At 50.4% G+C, this 9,613-nt stretch overlaps 1 protein-coding gene across 3 annotated transcripts in view; it reads right to left on the reverse strand.

Moving 5' to 3' along the window:
* Positions 1-9,366, reverse strand: part of LOC122542692 (exocyst complex component 3-like protein 2) — a 60,124-nt gene extending 50,758 nt beyond the window's left edge. The window contains exon 1 of one of the 3 annotated variants that reach the window (XM_087984109.1): positions 9,227-9,366. The gene's annotated coding sequence lies outside the window, so the exon portion shown is untranslated. Of the gene's footprint in view, positions 1-1,413; positions 1,491-5,766; positions 5,899-9,226 lie in introns of those variants that run through there. The other 2 variants (XM_087984110.1, XM_087984111.1) reach the window with 2 other exon arrangements.
* Between the last annotated feature and the right edge of the window lie 247 nt (positions 9,367-9,613).

The raw sequence follows: 9,613 nt of genomic DNA on the forward strand, positions 1-9,613 counted from the left end.
TGCACGGAAATGTTTTTCAGGTGTCGCTTATCTCCCCCCCACTCTCTGCCCCCTCCTCCTACACCCCCCCCACTCACTGTCCCCTCCTCCCACACCCCCACTCTCTGCCCCCTCCTCCTACACCCCCCCACTCTCTGCCCCCTCCTCCCAACACCACTCTCTGCCCCCTCCTCCTACACCCCCCACTCTCTGCCCCCTCCTCCCAACACCACTCTCTGCCCCCTCCTCCTACACCCCCCCACTCTCTGCCCCCTCCTCCCAACACCACTCTCTGCCCCCTCCTCCTACACCCCCCACTCTCTGCCCCCTCCTCCTACACCCCCCACTCTCTGCCCCCTCCTCCTACACCCCCCCACTCTCTGCCCCCTCCTCCTACACCCCCCACTCTCTGCCCCCTCCTCCTACACCCCCCCACTCTCTGCCCCCTCCTCCTACACCCCCTACTCTCTGCCCCCTCCTCCTACACCCCCCCACTCTCTGCCCCCTCCTCCTACACCCCCCACTCTCTGCCCCCTCCTCCTACACCCCCCCACTCTCTGCCCCCTCCTCCTACACCCCCTACTCTCTGCCCCCTCCTCCTACACCCCCCCGACTCTCTGCCCCCTCCTCCTACACCCCCCCCACTCTCTGCACCCTCCTCCTACACACCCTCACTCACTGCCCCCTCCTCCTACACACCCCCACTCTCTGCACCCTCCTCCTACACACCCTCACTCTCTGCCCCCTCCTCCTACACCCCCCCACTCTCTGCACCCTCCACCCCCACCCCCCCATTCTCTGCACCCTCCTCCTACACACCCTCACTCTCTGCCCCCTCCTCCTACACACCCTCACTCTCTGCCCCTTCCTCCTACACACCCCCACTCTCTGCACCCTCCACCCACACCCCCCCATTCTCTGCACCCTCCTCCTACACCCCCCACTCTCTGCCCCCTCCTCCCACACCCCCCCCTTCTGCCCCCTCCTCCTACACCCCCCCGACTCTCTGCCCCCTCCTCCTACACACCCCCACTCTCTGCACCCTCCTCCTACACACCCTCACTGTCTGCCCCCTCCTCCCACACCCCCCACTCTCTGCCCCCTCCTCCCACATCCTCCTACTCTCTGCACCCTCCTCCCCCAACCCCCAATCTCTGCCCCCTCCTCCCCCACCCCCCCACTCTCTGCCCCCTCCTCCCACACACCCCACTCTCTGCCCCTTCCCCCCCCACCCCCCACTCTCTGTCCCCTCCTCCCACGCCCCCACTCTCTGCCCCGTCCTCCCACACCCCCACTCTCTGCCCCCTCCCCCCAACCCCACTCTCTTCCCCCTCCTCCTTCACCCACCCCCCGACTCTCTGCACTCTCTCCAGCCTACAACACCCCCTTCCCTGCCGCGCAGGTTCTACATAAATGCACAGTGTTGTTGCATACCCTTCGACGTTTCAAATCCTGCCTGGCCCCTGTGTTTTCCGAATGAACGTCTCTTCAGTAGCTTTCCTGCCAGTAACGTCAGTCCAGTGTCAGCCCTGACTAACAAAAAGCCTTACTTAAAGCCCCCGTGTCCCACGTGATTTCTCAGTGTTGTATCTCGGCCTGATCTGTGATCGCTGATGTGTTCACATTGCTTTCAGTCGTTGGCTGCCAAGTCTCACAACCCAGTGCCAACCCAGTTAACGTGACACCATCTGATTTCAAGGTGAACTGTCTTATTAAATATTCACAGTCCCGTCGATGGGGCACAGACGTGAATTGTCACACTGAAGGGGTATTGACTTCTTAAAGGGACACTGTACCCATGGCTTCAGCTATCATCGATCTTTCCTCTGTCGCCCCTCGCAGTCACAGAATCGGGCTCGGCACAGCAGGAGGCCCTTCGGCCCATCATGTCCATGCCAGTCATCAAGCTTCACTCTATTCTAACCCCATTATTGAGCCAGAGTCCTGTGTGCCCTGGTCTTTTGAGTGGTCATCTCAATACTCCTCAAATGTCTTGAGGGTTCCTGCCTCTTTCCCACTCTTTCAGGGATATCCCCACCATCTTCTGGCCGCCAATCAAATCCACTCCAAACCCTCCCCAGTTGGCAAGGTCTCTCTGAATCCCATGTGATCTAACTTTACTGATCAGTCTACCGTGTTAAACCCGGTCAAAGGCTTTACTAAAGTCCAGGTAGACAATGTCGACCGCTCTGCCCTCATCTACCTCATCTACTTCCAACCACAAAAAACTCAATCAAGTTTGTGAGCCACCACGCACAAAGCCACGCTGACTACCCCTAATCAGTCCTGGCCTCTCCAAATGCTTATAAATCCTGTCCCACAGAATCCCCTCCAACACTGATCACCACTGACATAAAGATTAGATTAGATTACATTACAGTGTGGAAACAGGCCCTTCGGCCCAACAAGTCCACACCGCCCCGCCGAAGCACAACCCACCCATACCCCTACACTTACCCCTTTACCTAACACTATGGGCAATTTAGCACGGCCAATTCACCTAACCTGCACATCTTTGGACTGTGGGAGGAAACCGGAGCACCCAGAGGAAACCCATGCAGACACAGGGAGAACGTGCAAACTCCACACAGTCAGTCGCCTGAGGCGGGAATTGAACCTGGGTCTCTGGCGCTGTGAGGCAGCAGTGCTAACCACTGTGCCACCGTGCCGCCCATAAACTCACAGGTCTATCGTTCCCAGGTTTCCCGTGACAGCCCTTCTTAAATGAAGACCCAACATTAGCTCCCCCCAGTCCTCTAGTACTTCACTCATGGCTGTAGATGATACACACATCTCTGCTTGGGGCTCCGCACCTTCCAAAAACATCCTGGGATACGTTTGATTAGTTCCCGGAAATTTATCCACCTTTATGTTTTTTTTTAAGACCTCCAGCACTTCCTCTTCTGTAATGTGAACTATTTTCAAAACATCAATATTTATTTCCCCAAGTTCCCTAGCCTCTATTTCTTTCTCCGCAGTAAAAACTGACAAAACTATTTGTTTAGTATCTCTCCCATCTCCTGTAGTTCCATTCATAGATGACCTTGTTGATCTTTAAGGGGCCATATTTCCTCCTGAGTTACTCTTTTGTTCTTAATGTAGAATCTATTTTGGATTATCCTTCATCTTACCTGCCAAGGCTATCTCCTATCCCCTTTATGCCCACCTGGTTTCCCTCCTCAGAATGCCTCTACACCCCGTAAATTCTTCAAGAGATTCACTAATAGCATAAACAGACAAAGTCTTTCCCCTGGGGTGGGGGAGTCCGGAACTAGAGGGCATAGGTTTAGGGTGAGGGGTGGGGGGAAAGATATAAAAGAGACCTAAGGGGCAACCTTTTCACACAGAGGGTGGTACGTGTATGGAGTGAGCTGCCAGAGGAAGTGGTGGAGGCTGGTACAATTACAGCGTTTAAAAGGCATCTGGATGGGTATATGAATAGGAAGGGTTTGGAGGGATATGGGCCAAGTGCTGGCAGGTGGGACTAGATTGGGTTGGGATATCTGGTTGGCCTGGACGGATTGGACCAAAGGGAGTGTTTCTGTGCTGTACATCTCTATGACTCTATGAATTGATCTCAGTCATCTGTGTCTAACATATGCCTCCTTCTTATTCTTGACCAGAGTTTCAATATCTACATTCATCCATTGCCTCCCCCCCTCTTACCAGCCCTACCCTTCACTCTCACAAAAACACATTGTCGCTGAATTGTTGTTAAGTTATTTTTTGAAAGCCTCCCACTTGTCAGTTACCCGTCACCTGTGAACAGTCTACTTCAACCAGCTCTTAAAAGTTCCTGTCTTACACTGCCAAAATTGGCTTTTCTCCAATTAATTTATACAAAGCCTATCCGTTTCTATGGCGACTGAGGAAGGTGATAGGCTAGTGATACTATCTATGGACTGTTAATCCAGAGACCCAGATAATGCTCTGGGGACCTCGGGTCCAAATCCTGCCACTGCAGATGGTGGGATTCCAGTTCACTATAAACCTATAACGATGAATCCATTGTTGGGAAAAACCCATCTGATTCACTAACATCCTTCAGAGAAGGAATCTCCCCTCCTTACCTGGTCTGGGCCTACACCATGACTCCAGACCCACAGCACTGGGGCTGACTCTTAACTGCCCTCTGCATTAAATGCTAATCTAGTTAGCAATGTAGGCAAAAGTGAGGACTGCTGACACTGGAGTTTAGAGTCAAGATTAGAGTGGTGCTGGAAAAGCACAGCAGGAAGGGCAGCATCCGAGGAGCAGGAGAATCAGGAGCCCTTCCTGATGGAAATGTCGTTTTTCCTGCTCCTCGGATGCTGCCTGACCTGCTGTGCTTTTCCAGCACCACTCTAATCTTGACTCTAGTTAGCAATGTCCATATCTACGTGAATGCATTTAAAACTATGATCACTGGTCCCAAGGTGCTCCCCCACTAACACTTCAGTCACTGGACATGCCTTACTTCCCAAGAGAAGGAGAAAGGTTTATCGTGATTTATCCTTACCTACATCCCTCTTAATTTGGTGAAACTCTATCAGTTTCCCTTCTCAGCCTTGCCTGCTCTTCAGAAAACACCCTTATCCCCTCCCTTCATCATGACTCAAGTCATCAGACAAACGGTCAGTGTTCCAAATTGGTACAAACCCACTCCCCTCTCAATCCCTGACAGGACACTGTTCAATCATTAGTGGGCGGCACGGTGGCACAGTGGTTAGCACTGCTGCCTCACAGCGCCTGAGACCCGGGTTCAATTCCCGCCTCAGGCGACTGACTGTGTGGAGTTTGCACGTTCTCCCCGTGTCTGCGTGGGTTTCCTCCGGGTGCCCCGGTTTCCTCCCACAGTCCAAAGATGTGCAGGTCAGGTGAATTGGCCATGCTAAATTGCCCGTAGTGTTAGGTAAGGGGTAAATGTAGGGGTATGGGTGGGTTGCGCTTCGGCGGGTCGGTGTGGACTTGTTGGGCCGAAGGGCCTGTTTCCACACTGTAATGTAATCTAATGTAATCTAAAAAAACCTTGCGACAGATCTGGGTTTACTTAACTCTTGCACCCAGACTTCGACCCCTTCCCGCTCCACAGCTGCCACTGTGGGAAGTGAGCTGGCTGCGTTTAAAGGGACTGTGCACTCCTGTCAGAATGAAACAAGGGGGTGGGGAGAGAGTCAGACAGCAAGAAAGAAATAGATTGACAACGAGAGAATACAGGGTAGAGCAACTGACAGAGGCAGAACGGGAAAGAGAGAGAGTGAGTGAGTGAGAGGCAAAACAAGAAACAGAGTGAGTGAGTGAGTGAGAGAATGAGAAGGAGTGAGTGAGTGAGAGGCAGAATGAGAAACAGAGAGTGAGAGAGAGAGAGAGGCAAAACAAGAAAGAGAGAGAGTGTGAGGGAGCGAATGAGAAGGAGTGTGTGAGTGAGTGAGAGGCAGAACGAGAAACAGAGTGAGAGAGAGAGAGAGGCAAAACAAGAAAGAGAGAGAGTGTGAGGGAGCGAATGAGAAGGAGTGTGTGAGTGAGAGGCAAAACGAGAAAGAGAAAGTGAGTGAGAGAGGGAGGAAGAAAGGGTGACAACGAGAATTGGAAAAAGACAGAGTGCAGAGTCAGAGAGACTGAAAGTTAGATCGACGAGAGTGTGGCAGAGAGAGGTAGAAAGAGAGGTGTAACGTGGAAGAGGAATAAGATTGTGATGGCTAACTCCGTCAGTGTCCCTGGGCTCAGTATAAACTCAGCCTATGGGGCTAAGAGAATTATATTTAGACATTGCTGATATCTTACAGAAAGTAGACTCCACAGACCTACCTGGCAGAGAAGCAGGAAGTGACTGGTAAAAGCTAGTGCCCTCTGAGTTTTAATCTCAGAGATACTTTCATTTTCATTCAGCTGACGGTAGCATCTCGTGTTTTGGCGGAATGGGAAATCAGGAGTCAGACCTGTTTGTTTGAACATTTTCTCAGCTTCTCTCAATCCCTCCCTCTCCCTCCCCACAATCTCCTCGAACTGCTTCACTCTGACTGGGTCCACAGCACTGCCATTGGCTGACCCTCACAGGAACACAACCCAGGCACATTCACACTGGGACTGAGCTAGTGTGCACACAGTCACCCTCACACATTCTCACACACTCTCGCATACTCTCATAACTCACACTCACACACCCACACACTCTCACACCCACATACTCTCACACTCACCCACTCTCACACTCACACCCACGCACTTTCATACTCACACACCCACATTCATATCCCCACACTCTCACACTCACACTCACACCCACACTCTCTCACACTCACACACCCACATTCATATCCCCACACTCTCACACTCGCACACCCACACACTCTCACACTCACACTTGAAAACTCTCACACTCACACCCACAAACTCTCACACTCACACTCACCCACTCTCACACTCACACCCACACACTCTCACACTCACACTCACCCACTCTCACACCCACACCCACACACTCTCACGCTCACACTCACACTCACACCCACACACTCTCATGGTCACACTCACACATCTACACTCTCTCACACTCACACTTCCACATTCACATCCCTACACTCTCACACTCACATACTCACCCTCTCTCACACTCACACTCACATCCACACACTCTCACACTCACATACTCACCCTCTCTCACACTCGCACCCACACACTCTCACACTCACCCACTCTCACACTCACTCACACACTCTCATACTCACACTCACAGTCTCTCATAAACTCTCCTACTTTCACATCACCATGTAAAGATGGTGCACTGAGAACAACCTAGCTCTCAATGCCGGCAAAACCAAGGAATTCATTATTAACTTTTGGCGGGATGTTACTCATGTCCCCCCGACACATTAACAGCACAGAGGTGGAATGAGTGGAGAGTGTCAAGCTCCTGGGAGTGGTCATCCACAACAAGCTTTCTTGGACTCTTCATGTGGACGCACTGGTTACAAAGGCCCAACAACATCTCCTCTTCCTCAGGCAGCTGAGGAAATTTGGCATGAGGGCGAATACCCTTACCAACCTTTATAGGTGCACCATCGAGAGCATTCTGTCTGGATGTATCACTACCTGGTATGGCAATGGAACCATTCAAGATCGGAGACGGTTACAGAGAGTGGTGAACTCAGCCCGGACAATCACGAAGGCCAACCTCCCATCTATAGAATCCATCTACCAGGCCCACTATCAAGGAAAGGCCGCCAGCATTCTCAAAGGTCCATCCCACCCTGACAATGCTTTTCTACAACCTCCACGACTGGGGAGAAGGTACAGAAGCCTGAACACACGCACCAGCCGGTTTCAAAACAGTTTCTACCCGACTGTTGTTAGAATGCTGAATGGACTCACAAACTCTTAACATTCACCTGTACCTGTGTTTTTGTTTTGCCACTGTTTCCCTATTATTTACTTGTCTGTGCTATTTAACTCTGTGATCTGCCTGTATTGCTCGCAAAACAAAGCTTTTCACTGTGCCTCGGTACACGTGACAATAAATTCAATTCAATTCAATTCAATCTACCCTCTCTCACTCACACACTCACTGTCACACACTCACAGTCTCTCACACTCATCCTCTCAGATATTGACACTCTCTTACACACACTCACACTTCTCTCTCCCACCTGCACACACAATCACATACACACCTGCACACACACAAATGTTAGTACATATTCACACTCTCTCACACATACACACATTCTCTCACATTCTTGTTATCTCACACATAAACACTCTCACATACACACAGTCTCACATGCACACTCTCATACACACTGTCTCTCACACACACGCGCTCTCTCTCACACACACACACACTCTCTCTCTCACACGCGCACACTCTCTCCCACACACTCTTTCTCTCTCACTCTCACATACACAATCTCTCTCTCACACGCATTCTATCTCTCTCACACTCTCTCTCCCTCTGTCTCTCAGACACTCTCTCTTTCTCTCTCACTCACACACTCTCCGTCAAACACTCTCTCTTTCTGTCACACACACACACATACACACACACACACACACACACATATATACACACACACACACACAGTATTTCGGAGTTGGTTACACTGTGCTGGATATCTCTAACTTTCTAGTCTCTAGTCTCTTATCCTGCACCAGATACTCTGTATAGGTGAGACTGACAGGACCATACCACAGTGCAGGGCTAGTCTCACACAGAGAGCAGTGCATTCCCACACTGAGACCCTGCTACAGCTGGGGAGACCTGTGCAGACTGTGACAGGCTCTGACCACTGAGTGACAGCAGGAAGCGAAAACAGGCTGTTCTTGAGGGATAGGAAAACTCAATGCTTTAAGTTGAAATGCAGAGGAGGAGAGCAGGGATCATCAAGCAAGCATATCACCTCACGCAGAAAGGGGGCTTAATACATCCAGAAAGTGCTTACAGCCGAAATAAAACTACAATCATTTCAGTGACATGTAAAGCCTTAGAGATGTACAACACGGAAACACATCTTTCAGTCCAACTCGTCCATGCCAACCAGATATCCTAATCTAATCCTAGCACCCGGCCCATATCCCTCCAAACCCTTCCTATTCAGATACCCATCCAGATGCCCTTTAAATGCTGTAATTGTACCAGCCTCCACCACTTCCTCTGGCAGCTCATTCCATACATGTACCACCCTCTGTGTGAAAAAGCTGCCCCTCAGGTCCCTTTTAAATCTTTCCCCTCTCACCCTAAACATATGCCCTCTTGTTCTGGACTCCCCCACTCCAGGGAAAAGACCTTGTCTGTTTATCCTACTGAAGCCCCTTATGATTTTATAAACCTCGATAAGGTCACCCCTCAGCCTCCAGTACTCCAGGGGAAATAGCCCCAGCCTACTCAGCCTCTCGGTATAACTCAAACCCTCCAACCCCAGCAAAAACCTTGTAAATCCTTTCTGAAACCTTTTAAGCTTCACAACATCTCTCCTGCAGTAGCAAGACCAGAATTGAACGCAATATTCCAACAGTGGATTTTATTGCTGCATTGTGTTTTTACACATCGTAATGACCTTTCCCAAATCTAATTATCTAATAATCAAAAGGAAATACTTTGTAATTCTGTTCACGAGCTGAACACCAGGAAAACGGACTCAATACCAGCTCCATTCAAGTTAATCCAGCGAACTCTATACAGCGTAGCTAAGTACAGAGGATTGCGCCATCTGTTTAAACTACAGGACACTATCCCAAGAGAGAGTGAAAGGTTCACTGAGAATCACTTTACCTGGTGTGGAGGCTGCAGCGAGAGAGAGAGAGAGAGAGAGACAGACAGAAACTCTCGGTGTGGGTTTGAGGCAGCCGGTAATCTCTGGTGTGACAGGAATACAGCTACAGAGAAACTGTTGGAGTTTCCCACATGTGCATCCTCCCTCAATAATAAGTCTTGAAGGCAGTTTGTATGTGCTGGGTGTGACTTAAATGCTTAAATAAACACCATGATTACAGTTATGACTCTTTCAAGCCCAGCTTAAATTGTGACACTGGATGTTGAAGGGACACTGAATTATCTCGCTGTTGTCCATGTAATGTCATCTCTGAATCCCCCTGTGTTTTCACTTCACTTCTTCCATTTCCACATCTTTTTAAATCTCTCTTCCAACCCAATACTCTC

The sequence above is a fragment of the Chiloscyllium plagiosum genome, unplaced genomic scaffold (assembly GCF_037043375.1).
Source record: "Chiloscyllium plagiosum isolate Xiang-an unplaced genomic scaffold, Cpla_swu_hap1 HiC_scaffold_47, whole genome shotgun sequence".
NCBI lineage: Eukaryota > Metazoa > Chordata > Chondrichthyes > Orectolobiformes > Hemiscylliidae > Chiloscyllium > Chiloscyllium plagiosum.